We start from the raw sequence: 13,725 nt of genomic DNA on the forward strand, positions 1-13,725 counted from the left end.
TTTTTTTTTTTTTTTTTTTTTTTTTTTTTTTTTTTGAGAAGGAGTCTCACTCTGTCACTCAGGCTGGAGTGCAGTGGCGCTATGTCGGCTCACTGCAACCTCTGCCTCCTGGGTTCAAGTGATTCTCCCCCCTCAGCCTCCCAAGTAGCTGGGACTACAGGAGCCTGCCACCATGCCCGGCTAATTTTTGTATTTTTTTTTTTTGTTTTTTTTGAGACGGAGTCTTGCTCTGTCACCCAGGCTGCAGTGCAGTGGCGTGATCTCGGCTCACCGCAAGCTCCGCCTCCCAAGTTCACACCATTCTCCTGCCTCAGCCTCCCGGGCAGCTGGGACTACAGGTGCCCGCCACCACGCCCAGCTAATTTTTTGTATTTTTAGTAGAGACGGGGTTTCACCATGTTGGCCATGGTGGTCTCAAACTCCTGACCTTGTGATCCGCCCGCCTCAGCCTCCCAAAGTGCTGAGATTACAGGCGTGAGCCACTGCAGCTGATCAGGAATAAGTATTAATGTTCAATAGCAGAGTCGGGTGGTTATCGTTAACCACAATGCACTGTATATTTCAAAATAGCTAGAAGAGAGGACTGGAAATATTCCCAACACATAGAAATGATAAATACTTGAGGTTATAGATATCATAAATACGCTAACTTGATCATCACACATTCTATGCTTGTGAAAAAATACTACACACGCCCCACAAATATGTACAAATATTATGTATCAATAAAAAATAAAAATAAAAACAGAACAAAAGCCAACAAAACAACACAAATTGAGATCTGTCTCTTTCTTCAGGCTGTGCTTTTGCCTGTAAAACAGAGGTTAGTAACTTTTTTTGCAAAGGGCCAGGAAGAGAATGTTTTATGCTTGGCAGGCTATCAAATCTTTGCAGTAACTCCTCAACCCTGTCATAATAGTGCCAAAGCCGCCATTGCAATGCATAAACAAATGGACATCGATATATTCCAGTAAAATGTTATTTACAAAAGCAGGCAGTGGGCCGTAGTCACAGGATAGAGTTTTGACAGTCCCTGCTCTAAATCGCCTCCTTTTATGGGGTCTGGCGCAATCCTGGAGAGGACTCTAGACAGAAAGAAAAACATGTAAGAGGATGTGGATGTGTGGGAGCCTATGATGGCTTCAAGAGAATGGAGAGGAATTTGAGGAGATGGGAGCAGATGGTGCTAATCTGAGGCCTGGGAATTGAGGGAACAGAAGATGCTGAGCATGTATTTGGAGCCTGAGTCATCATGGGTCTACTTGTTGAGCAAAGCTCTACCATGGATCAAGGTCTTTGCTAGGCTCTGAGAGCACCCAGTAGAAGGTGAAGATCAGTTCTTGTCTTTGAGAGACGATCTGGAAGGAAGAGAGAGACCTAGAAAGAAATGGTAAAAGAGTAAGAGTGCGCAGAGTGTGGAGGCAGTGAACTTCTGAGTCCCATATGAGAACACTTTAAGTGAAGTCCTATCATAGGGTATAACTTATGGTGCTTTATTATGTTTTTTGTGAGACAGGGCCTCACTCTGTCACCGAGGCTGGAGTGCAGAGGAGTGCTCTTGGCTCACTGCAGCCTCAACCTCCCTGGCTCAAGCGATCCTCCCACCTCAGTCTCTTGAGTAGCTGAGACTACAAGTATGCGCCACCACACCCAGCTAATTTCTGTATTTTTTTGTAGAGACAGGGTCTCACCATGTTGCCCAGGCTGGTCTCACACTCCTGGGTTCAAGTGATCATCCTGCCTCGGCCTTCCAAAGTGCTGGGATTACAGGCATGAGCCATCATGCCTGGCCCCATCCATGGCTCTTGCTGGCCCAGAGACACAATGACCAGATAGAACCAAGCATTGCCCATTGGGCAGAGAATCAGAGCCAATGAAACAAATGCCTCAATATCTTTCTTAAGAATTTCTTAAATGTAGACATGCATTTTTGGAGACTGAAGCTGGTACTACTATTTGAAAGCGTTAACACATTCCGCTTGGAAAGGAAAAACAACCATGTGGTGACAAAGAATTCGTTCCCTTCTTTGGGTGGCAGCCACAGGATTCCTCGCCAATTAGTAGCATCTGGTCCTCATAGAAGCTTCATCCCTGGGTGAGCTGGCAGGTACCTCTGGATGTGACACTCTGTGAAGCTCCTGATGGCCCATCTGTGATGTCTTCCCTTCCCAGATACCACAGTCTTCCCTCCCCCTTTCCAACCCGTCTGCCTTTCATTTGAAATATTTTTAAACACTTAGAACTGAAAGCAGGACTATCTCCAGCTTTTTTTTTTTTTTTTTTTTTTTTGAGACTAGGGTGAGATTCTGAATTGGTTTTCCAAATTTAATAAAAGAGATAGCTATGACAGTAATAGCTATGATTTGTTGAGCATATATATATGGTTTTATGTAGGACTTATGTTCAACGTTTTACATTCACCATCTCATTTAATTATCAAAACAACAGTGTGAGGATGGAGATGCCGTTATTATTGCAATGAACAAAGGAGGAACTCATGTCTCAGAAAGGTGCTTCCCCGGGCCAAGGTCATGCAGTGCCTAAGTGTTGGTGCCAGGATTCTGGTGTTGCGTGAGTCTACAGTTCAGACTCCAACATCTTACATATGGGGAGATCTGAAATTCAGGTTGTATAGAAGTAGAAGTTTAAATGGTGACATTTCGGAGAGGGGAGTCCCTTTTTATTCAGTTTTTGGGCAAAATTCAGGCCCCATCATTCTGAGGGGTCCCTTCCTAAATTTTCATAATAGTACAGCATACCTTATAATACTGTATACTGTTTGACAGATTCTAAGATGTTTTTACAGATACTAAAGGACATTAAGAGGCTGTCCTTGGCTCAAGGAGCTCCAAGAGTCCAGTGCTTTCTTAACGTGAGAAACAAACTCACCCATCCAAACCCAAAGAATAGATTCCCTGGAGAACAGCAAACTTGAGACTTTTAATGACAGTCTTGCAAGATTGGGTGTCTGATAGGCAGGCACACCCAGCACACTTTCAACAAGCAATTTATCCCCTAGTGTGCAGGTCCCTCTCCTGGTTCCTCACAGTCTGAGTACTGTGGGGTCACAATCTTCCCAGATGTCACCTATTGGCTGTTGGGTAGGGGCTTCAGGTATTTTCTCTAGGGTTATCTTGCTGCATTTTGTTGTGGCCCACAATGCATTGCAATCCTAGTTAGCTCATGGGCTCTTCAAGTCTTTGACTTACGACCTTAGTAGCTGGGCAGACTGATAAGAACAGACAAAGTGGGCTATTTTGCAGGCTAGTAAACCTTCATCTTAGACTAAACAACTTTGGTTTTGGTGAGGGCAGCTAAGCGGGGGGATAAGTAGGCCTTGCCTATCCAAGCAGGGGCCTAGTATATCCTGTTTTTTCTGCAGTATGGTGACCTAAGCCGGTTTAAGGAACTTTGTCTTGGAAATGAACTACTGTATACATTATTTCCTTCATTTAGATTCCTAGATATTTTATTTTCCTTTTTTAGGAAGATTAGGGCTATCTCCTAGAACTCTTCTATACCTACTGTTCTCAGAAATTCCAGTCTGTCACAGCCCTCCCCTCCTCCCCCAGCCCAGCCTCCCCAACCCGTCTAAACCTAATTAACCAGACTGTTTTCCAAATAGACTCTGCTGAGAGGGTAGGAAGAGAATGAAGTCCAGCCTGTGATTCAGACACATCATCTTCATTCATCGGGAAAGAAAAGGCCTGGGTCTTAATGAGAAATAAAGAATTCTATGGACGAATCCTTCAGTTTCTTGTCAAAGGCCCAGATTGAGAAATTTAGAGTTGCCCAGCTTGTGGTCTTTTATTTTAAGTAACAGTGGGATAAATGGGCTCTGGTAGCAATCGAATAGACTAGTTATCTTCCTAAATTGATGATACATCTGGCTACTTCACCCCTTTTCAATTTCAAACGCAATTTGTCTGAAGCCTCCAATTTAAACCACAGAGATCTTCTCTAAACTAAATAATAGGCTACACAACTCGCTGGCTTCCCATGAAAAGACAAAGGGTGTGTGTGTGTGTGTGTACGCGCGTGCACGTGTGTGCTTGCATGCACTTGCACGGTGGGGATAATGGATTGAGGTTGATGAGAAGAGATGCATTCCAACTGATGATTGAATTTAAAGCTCTTTCATTTCTATGGGGAATTTAGGATCTGATGAAATTATCATTTCTACTGGGCGCGGAATGCCATGGATAGAGACTAGGGGCCTTGGATAGCTGAGCAATCCTGGGCAAACCTCTACCGCCCTCTCTCCATTCCACCCCTGTGCTGGTTGCAGGGTTCATCATAGGTCTCTGAGGCATTTCTGGGCTTCCTAACTGGTGCTCACCTCTAGTATCGTCATCTCCATCCCACTTCCAAGCACCTGCCAACAAGTATTTTTTTTAACATGCAAATCTGCTCAGTCACTTCTCTTCTCAGACACACACCCTTGTGTCTTACCTGAAAGGGGTCCAGATCAGGACCCCAAGAGAGGGTTCTTGGATCTCATGCAAGAAAGAATTCAGGGCGAGTCCATAGAGTAAAGTGAAAGCAAGTTTATTCAGAAAGGAAAGAAATGACGACTGGCTACTCCATAGACAGAGCAGCCCCGAGGGCTGCTGGTTGCCCATTTTTATGGTTATTTCTTGATGATATGCTAAACAAGGGGTGGATTATTCATGCCTCCCCCTTTTAGACCATATAGGGTAACTTCCTGACATTGCCATAGCATTTGTAAACTGTCATGGTGCCGGTGGGAGTGTAGCGGTGAGGACGACCAGAGGTCACTCTCGTCGCCATCTTGGTTTTGGTGAGTTTTAGCCAGTTTCTTTACTGCAACCTATTTTATCGGTAAGGTCTTTATGAGCTGTATCTTGTGCTGACCTCCTATGCTACCCTGTGACTTAGAAGGCCTTAATGGTCTGGGAATGCAGCTGAGTAGGTTTCAGCCTTATTTTACCCAGCTGCTATTCAAGATGAAGTTGCTTTATCTTGACACTTGTGGGCTTCTTATTGCTACTGAATTCAGAAGAGATGCCGGGTGAACAAAACCTTCTTCCAAGTGCATCCACAACCAAAGTGTGTCGTCTTCTTCATCCACTGCAGACACCTCCCATTTCCAGGACGTCGTCTGTCTCTGCTCCCCAAGGGCCCCATTGCTCTCCCACCTTGACCCTTGTCCATCATGTTCCCAGTGCCAGAAAAATCTTACTCCCTCCTCCTTCCACCTACTCATGCTTAACAGAAGTACTTTTCTGTTTCTGGAATGGCACAGCATAACATTTGTAAGAGTTGGAAGGATTCTTTGAAGTTGGGAAATTCAATTGCTATGGAAATGCTATTTTCTCATTTCCAAGTCCTCTGCAAGATCCTGCTCAAATGTTGCTTCCTCTGGAAGCAGCCTCTCACTCTCCTGGCAAGTTATAGGTGCTTGAGAAATGTGTGATACATTAATGCATGAATAAATATATGGGTGGAAGAGCAAAAGGTCTTTTTACTTTATTTTGTCCAATGCTATGGAGTCACAAACTCAGTTTTGTTTTTGTTTATTTCAGAACTAAAGATGAGCTGGTCCAACTTCAGTCGGAGAGAGAGTAGCTGACTTAATCAATGTCACATGGTGACTTAATCAACGTCACGTGCTGAATCAGCACCAGAAGTAAGTAGGACTAGGACACAGGATTCCTAATTGTGAGCCCAGACCTTTTTCTTCACTTCCACATCAGCAGTTCTGTTTGTTACATCTACGAGGCTTCTTCAGGCAGTAGAGACTGCTTGGCCACTTGGTGGATTCCTCTTTCTCACTGCATGACTCTTGTAAGACGTCGTGTTAATTCCCTCGTTCCACAGAACTTTCTTGAGTGACTGTTACATGTGGGACTTCAAAGCTGAGAAAGACACAGTCTGGACCCCCAAGGACTTCCGGCTAGATCGGAGGTAACAAGAGAATGTAAGGGGAACACTGAACAAGAATTCTAGTGTGGGGAGGGGTGAGAGGTTTGGGGATATCCTTTCTGAGGATGAGGCATTTAAATTGAGCCTGGAAAGTGAACAGGACCTTCCAAGAGGACTATGAGGGTGAAGAGAGTGATCCCTATGGAGAGACGGTCATGTACTGAGGTCCTGTGGCATGAAAGCTCATGGTGTGTTTGGGGTCACATGTCTGGAGGAGAGGATTGACAGTGGGAAGGGGATCTGAGAGTGTAAGTGGGGTCAGCTGGCCAGGGGCGATGTGTACCATGCTAAGGTGACTGTACCTTGTCCTATGAGCAGGGGGATGTATTAGTGTGCTCCGGCTGTCATAACAAAGTACGACAGACTGGGCTGCTTAAATAACAGACACTGGTTTTCTCACACTTCTGGAGCGTTCAATGTCAAGGTCAAGGTTAATGTCAAGGTGTCAGTAGGATTGGTTTCCCCTAAGTCCTCTCCTTGGTTTGTCAATGGCCATCTTCTCTCTGTGTCCTCCCACGGTCACCCGTTATGCGTGTCTCTGTTCTAATCTCTTCTCATAAGGACACCAGCCAGATTAGATTCGTACCCACCCCATGACCTCCTTCTACCTTCATCATCTCTTTAAAGACCTGATCTCCACATACAGTCACATTTTTTTCTTTTAATTTCAATAGTTTTTGGAAAAGAGGTGGTTTTTGGTTACATGGATAAGTTCTTCAGTGGTGATTTCTGAGATTTTGGTGCACCCGTCACCCGAGCAGTATACACTGTACCCAATATGTGGTCTCTTATCCCTCTAAAGGACTGCCGACACCTCCCATTTCCAGGACATCGTCTGTCTCTGCTCCCCAAGGGCCCCATTGCTCTCCCACCTTGACCCTTGTCCATCATGTTCCCAGTGCCAGAAAAATCTTACTCCCTCCTCCTTATGTTGGAGTTAGGACTCCAACATATGAATTATTTTTGGCCCGGGGTCAGGGGGGTGTCACAATGAAGCCCATAACAGGGGGCAAATGGAGGTGCTTTTAAAAAATTTTTATTTTCAGGAGTTATTTGAAACACTTGATTCTCATTTTCTTGGCTTGTGATGTGTTCTTAATGGCATTAATCCTTCCTCAGAAGGGCCTCTAAATATAGATGCCATCTGCTGCCAGGCAATATGTTATCACTGATCACCCACTTAACAATTACTTCCTTCTATGCAAGGAGGAGAGTTTGCAGAGACTCGAGGGGGAGGCACACCCTCCATACAGCCTTCAGCCAGTGAGAAGCCAGGGAAAAATCCTGCAGTCGGGTGGGACTCCAGGGCCTCAAGATGATGGAATGTTGCCAGAATTCCAAGACTCTGTGATTCTTGACTAGCCGGGCACTTGCGTCATGCTCGTTGACTCAGAAAGAGGGGTTCCTCCCCCTTCCTGTAAGTCCCGAGCACCAGCAGAAAACCGTGATGGAAATTTCCGCCTATTAAAAAAAAGTTCCTTCTTAAAGAGCAAAGTGGCACGTGCCAGCCCCAGTTGATGGCATCTCCGCGTTGATTAAGGGGAACACTCATTGTCCGGATGTGCGTGCCCAGCCCTCTGATGTGATGTGGGTTGCTCAGAGGACACCTTCCTCCAGCCCTGCTGCAGAGCCACTGCCGGCTGGCTTATTCCAGCACTCTTGCTGTGAAGGACAATTTGGCCTTCCATTAATTACTTTCTGAGTTCTAGATTTCAATTAGAGAGTTAATTACTTTTTGCCATATTGCCCCCATTAAAGACATTTTCACTATTAAGTCAATTTGTTAGCATTGAAGAGCTTTGCCAAGACAGAAAAGTTATTGTCCACAGAGCCTCCCGCGGTTGCTGTTGACTCCTCCTGCTTTGAGGTGATGAAGTTGGAAGGTCTATTTTAGATTTGATTTTTCATTCATTTAGCAAATATTCACGAACCACTTACTTTGTGCTCAGTGCTGAGGGTATGGAGGATGTGAAGGCAAGTCAGATGTGGTCCTTGCTTTCAAGGGGGTCAAGAACTGGTAGAAAAGGGATAAAATGAAAGGAATAAATCAGAGATGTCAGTATTGGAGTCTGGGCATGAGCAAAATATCCAAACACAGAAGATGACGGGGTGATTAATTTGGGAAGCATGTTAGCCTGTTCTCACACTGCTGTAAAGCCATATCAGAGACTGGGTAATTTATAAAGGAAAGAGATTTAATTGACTCACAGTTCAACATGGTTGGTGAGGTGACAATCATGGCAGAAGATGAAGGGGACAGTAAGGTATTTCTTGCGTGGTGGCAGGAGAGAGAGAACTTTTAAACCACCAGATCTTGTGAGAATTCACTCACTATTATGAGAACAGCATGGGGGAACCAACACCATGATCTAATCGCCTCCCACCAGTCGTTCCCTCAACACCTGGGGATTACAATTCGAGATGAGATTTGGGTGGGGACACAGTGCAAAACCATATCAGGAAGTCTTTGCCAGGTTATGAAATTTTACATAGGTCTTGTAGGATGCATAGGTGTTTGCCAGCCAGATAAGAAGGAAAAGGTATTGGTTTCATAGGGATGTAATAAAGTATCACAAACTAGTGGCTTAAACAACAGAAATGTATTGTCTCATGGTTGGGCATGGTGGCTGATGCCTGTAAGCCCATCAGTTTGGGAAATCGAGGTGTGAGGATCCCTTGAGCCTAGGAGTTTGAGACCAGCCTGGGCAACATTGTGAGATACCACTTCTACAAAATTTTTTTTTTTTAATTAACTGGGCATGAGGCCAGGCATGTTGGCTCATGCCTGTAATGCTAGCACTTTGGGAGGCCAAGGCAGGTGGATCACCTAAGGTCAGGAGTTTGAGGACAGCCTGACCAACATGGTGAAACCCTGTCTCTGCTCTGCTAAAAACAGAAAAATTAGCCAGATGTGGTGACACATGCCCGTAATCTTAGCTACTTGAGAGGCTGAGGCAGGAGAATTGCTTGAATCTGGGAGATGGAGGTTGCAGTGAGCTGAGATTGCACCACTACACTCCAGCCTGGGTGACAGAGTGAGGCTCCATCTCAAAAACACAAACAAAACAACAACAACAAAAAATTAGCTGGGCATGATGGTGTGTGCCTGTAGTCCTAGCTACTCAGGAAGCTGAGACAGGAGGATCACTTGGGTCTAGAAGTTCAAGGCTGCAGTGAGCCATGTTGCACCACTGCACTCCAGCCTGTGCAACAGAGTGTGACTTTGTCTTTGGAAAAAAAAAGAAAAAAAGAGAGAGAGAGAGTAATTAATCGTTTCATAGTTCTGGCATCTAGAATTCTAAGATCAAGCATGGTGGCAGGGCTATGCTCCCTCTGAAGGAACCAGGCTGGAGGGATATGGTGGTCCAGGGATCTCTCCTGGCTGTAGTTAATTCCTTCCCTGGCTTGTGGTAGCAGAGCTTCAGTCTTCACTAGGGGTCCTCCCTCTGTCTTCACATCATTTTTCCTGAATTTGTAACTGTCTCTGTGTCCAAATTTCACCTTTTTATAAGCACATTAGTCGTATTGGACTGGGATACATCCTACTGACCTCATTTTATCTTGATTACCTCTGCAAAGACTCTTTCTCCAAACTAAGTCATTCGTAGGTCTTCCACATATGCATTTTGCAGGACACAGTTCAACCATCACAGCCTCCAAGGCAAGGAAACAGGGTGCATAAAGGCATGGAGTTCTGGAAAGAGACTACCGAAGAGTAGGCTATTTAGGAAAGAGTAGACTAAGAAAGTGTACCTCTGACCTAACTCGGCCAGAAGCTCCTCTCAGGTTTGTTTTCTCTAAAATAAATGTGCCTTAACTGGTGAGCCACCTTTTGTGTTTCTTTCCTCTTTTTTTTTAGAGAAATATAGATATAGCTAGACCACAGGTGACTTTAAGTTAGCTACATGTGCAATTTCTCTAAAGAATGTTCAAGGCTAAAATGAGAACACATGGACACAAGGAGGGGAACATTACACACCAGGGCCTGTTGCGGGGTGGGCGGCAAGGGGAGAGAGAGCGTGAGGACAGATACCTAATGCATGAGGGGCATAAAACCTAGATAATGGGTTGATACGTGCAGCAAATCACCATAGCACATGTATACCTATGTAACAAACCTGCACATTCTGCATATGTATCCCAGAACTTAAAGTAAAATGAAATAATAAAAAAGAATGTAGCTGCATGCATTTCAAGGAAATCACTTCTCTTCTAACTACAAGCAGCCAGAAAAAGCACACAGTAAAATGCAGATAAGACAGTTCAGGCACAGAGGAGGGTGGGGGGAAGTCTGTTGGGTAACAGCCAAACTGTACCCTCATACAGTGGGCCCCAGTGAAATAGTGGGTCTTAATAAGCCCATTCCTTTCCCTTCAGGTGCACTAAGATAGGGAAGCTAAAAGCAGACTTGAGGGGTATGCCTGCAGCTGCAGGAAAATGTATGGAAACAGACACACAACTCTCCCTCCCAAAATAAGCATAAAAAGAGACACAGAAGCAATCCAAGCCACTGATAAACTCTCATGCCTTGAATCCTTAAAAACTCTTAGTCTGTAAGAAAGTGTGCCTCTGACCTAACTCAACCAAAAGCTCCTCTCAGGTTTGTTTTCTCTAAAATAAACCTGTCTTGATTGACGAGCCACCTTTCATGTTTCATTCCTCTTTAATTCTTACAACCCTGACCTTACTAACCCATATGTGGTCTTCCAAGGGTCCGTATTTATCTAATTTTGTACAGATGATTTACACACAAACTTCTACAGGCTTTTCAAATCATTATTTTACAAATAATAACTCATTTATTTATTTATTTATTTATTTATTTTTGAGATGGAGTTTCTCTCAGTCACCCAGGCTGGAGTGTAGTGGTGTGACCTTGGCTCACTGCAACCTCTGTCTCCCGGGTTCAAGTGATTCTCCTGCCTGGGCCCCCTGAGTAGCTATAACTACAGGCATGCACCACTATGCCTGGCTAATATTTGTACTTTTAGTAGAGATGGGGTTTCACCATGTTGGTCAGTCTGGTCTCAAACTCCTGACCTTGTGATCCGCCTGCCTCGGCCTCCCAAAGTGCTGGAATTACAGGCATGAACCACTGCACCTGGCCAATGATATCTTTTTGCAAGTGATTTTCAGTCTCACTCTATAGAGACTTGTGAAAATCCTCTAAACTATGCTTTCTCAATGGGGGCAACATTGACCCCAAGGTTATGATAGTTGTTTCTTGGGAGGTGAAAGAAGTTTTATAATGGCCTGTGGTCTCTCAAGGCTCAATTCTATTTGAGGAAATAAACAGATGTGCAGTGTATCTGTGGGATTAAAATTTCATGGCGGGGGGGTGACTATGAAGAAAAGATTCAGAAACACTGCTTTAAGTCATCTGCTATGACTCTGATCTTTTCTCTCTTTATTATTTTCAGAAACAGTTCTTTCTCTCTTGCCCAGGCTGGAGTGCAGTGGGATGATCATGGCTTACTGCAGCTTCGACCTCCTGGACGCAAGCAATCCTCCTACCTCAGCCTTCTGAGTAGCTGGGACTACAGGCATGCACCACTGAGCCTGGCTAGTTTTTAACTTTTTTTTTTTTTTCTATGGAAATGGAGTTTTGCTGTGTTGCCCAAGCTAGTCTCAAACTCCTGGCCTCAAGTGATCCTCCCGTCTCAACCTCACAAAGTGTTGAGATTATGGGCATAAACCCCCATGCCTGGTCTGATCTTCTCTTTTTAATGGTTGCATACTATTCTGTGGTGTAGATAAACTGTCATTTATTCAGCAGTCCTTGCATTTCTGGACATCCATTCTAGGTCCAGCTTTTTGTCATACGAAGAAGGCTGCAGTTGACTGATTGCTGCTTCCATTTATCTGGCATAGATTTTCACAGTAGAAATCTTGATCACCAGATACCTGATTTTAAATTTTGCAATAGGCCGGTCATAGTGGCTCACTCCTGTAATCCCCACTTTGGGAGGCCGAGGCAGGCAGATCACTTGAAGCCAGGACTTTGCAACCAGCCTGGCCAACATGGTGAAACCCCATCTCTACTAAAAACACAAAAAATTAGCTGGGCGTGGTGGCACACGCCTGTAATCGTAGTTATGTGGGAGGCTGAGGTAGGGGAATTACTTGAACCTGGGAGGTGGAGGTTGCAGTGAGCCGAGATTGCACCACTGCACTCCAGCCTGGGTGACAGAGCGAGACTCTATCTCAAAATAAATAAATAAACAAATAAATAAATTAATTTTGTGGTAAACGTTACCAGATTGCTTTTCTCATGTTAGAGGTGATGCCTTCCCTTAGCATTAGGTGCTGTCGCCCTTTCTGGTGTTTTCCACTCTGAGGGGTGTAAAGTGATATCTCACTGTGACTTTAATTTGCATATCTCTGACTAGCAGCCAATGTGAGCATCTTTTCATACATTTACAGCCATGTAGATTTGCTCTTATATGAATTGTCTATGCATGTATGGTTGGCTCCATTTTTATACTAGGGTGTTTATCTTTTCTTGTAAATTCCCAAGAGTTCTTTGTAAGTTACAGATATTAATCCTTTGTGTCACATTGGGAAAGTGCTTCTTTTTTTTTTTTGAGACGGAGTCTCGCTCTGTCACCCAGGCTGGAGTGCAGTGGCTGGATCTCAGTTCACTGCAAGCTCCACCTCCCGGGTTTACACCATTCTCTCACCTCAGCCTCCCGAGTAGCTGGGACTACAGGCGCCCGCCATCTCGCCCGGCTAATTTTTTGTATTTTTTTTTAGTAGATACAGGGTTTCACCGTGTTAGCCAGGATGGTCTCGATCTCCTGAGCTCGTGATCCGCCCGTCTCGGCCTCCCAAAGTGCTGGGATTACAGGCTTGAGCCACCGCGCCCGGCCTGGGAAAGTGCTCCTTCCAGATCTATTGTCTCAACTTAATTTATGGTTCTTCTTGCACATTTAAGTTCTAAGTTTTACATAGTTAAATATGTATGTCTTTATTTTGCAGCTTTTGGGTTTCCAGTCTAGGTTAACTCCCAAATTGTACATGTGGTCTTCTAGATTTTCTTGCAAGGTTTTTGGCTTTACTTATTTTTTGAGACAAGGTCTTGCTGTATTGCACAGGCTGGAATGCAGTGGTGAGAGCATAACTCACCTCAGACTTGGTCTTCCGGGCTCAAGTGATCCCACTGCCTCAGCCTCCTGAGTAGCTGGGACTACAGTCTCATGGCACCATGCCCAGCTAATTTTATTTTATTTTTTTACTAGAGATGAGGTCTCGCTATGTTGCCCAGGCTGATCTTGAATTCTTGGCCTCAAGTGATCCTCCAGCCTTGGCTTCCCAAGGTTTTTGGATTGCAGGTAAGACCCACTGTGCCCAGCCAAATTTAAGTTTCTTTAATACACATACTCAAGGCCACTCTAGCCAGAAGACCCAGAGACACTCTGATTTGGGAGTTGAGTGGGGCAGGGTACTGGCCTCCTGCAGAGCCTCTGGCCTCCCAACCCTGTGAAGGCCCCAGCCATTGCCATGAGGATGGAGTCTTTTGGGAGAACAGAAAGTTTTGGGGGAAGGGGCAGTCACTTTCCCATGGGCTTGCCCTTGATCTCCCTTGTTGTGTGGTTTGGGTGTATGAACTACCTCCCACCATTCAGGCAGAGCCTAGAACCTATCTCTTACCTGCCCAGCTGCTGACTGGTAAAGCCTCCTGGTGTTATGGGACAAGGAGAGAGAGGAAGTCAAGAAAGCAGAAGAGCAGGGAGCACCCGGAGGAGGGGTGTAGAGGGTGGTGGCAGTCTTGCCATTTGG

The 13,725-nt window shown here is 44.9% G+C and overlaps 1 long non-coding RNA gene across 3 annotated transcripts in view; it reads left to right on the forward strand.

Annotated features, from left to right (window-relative positions):
* Positions 1-13,725, forward strand: part of LOC108513931 (uncharacterized) — a 92,134-nt gene that overhangs the window by 34,551 nt on the left and 43,858 nt on the right. For all 3 annotated transcript variants that reach the window (XR_001881055.1, XR_001881056.1, XR_001881057.1), the window contains exon 2: positions 5,547-5,650. This is a non-coding gene — a long non-coding RNA (uncharacterized LOC108513931). The remainder of the gene's footprint in view (positions 1-5,546; positions 5,651-13,725) is intronic.

Source organism: Rhinopithecus bieti, unplaced genomic scaffold, assembly GCF_001698545.2.
Source record: "Rhinopithecus bieti isolate Rb0 unplaced genomic scaffold, ASM169854v2 scaffold_31823, whole genome shotgun sequence".
In the NCBI taxonomy this organism is placed as follows: Eukaryota; Metazoa; Chordata; class Mammalia; order Primates; family Cercopithecidae; genus Rhinopithecus; species Rhinopithecus bieti.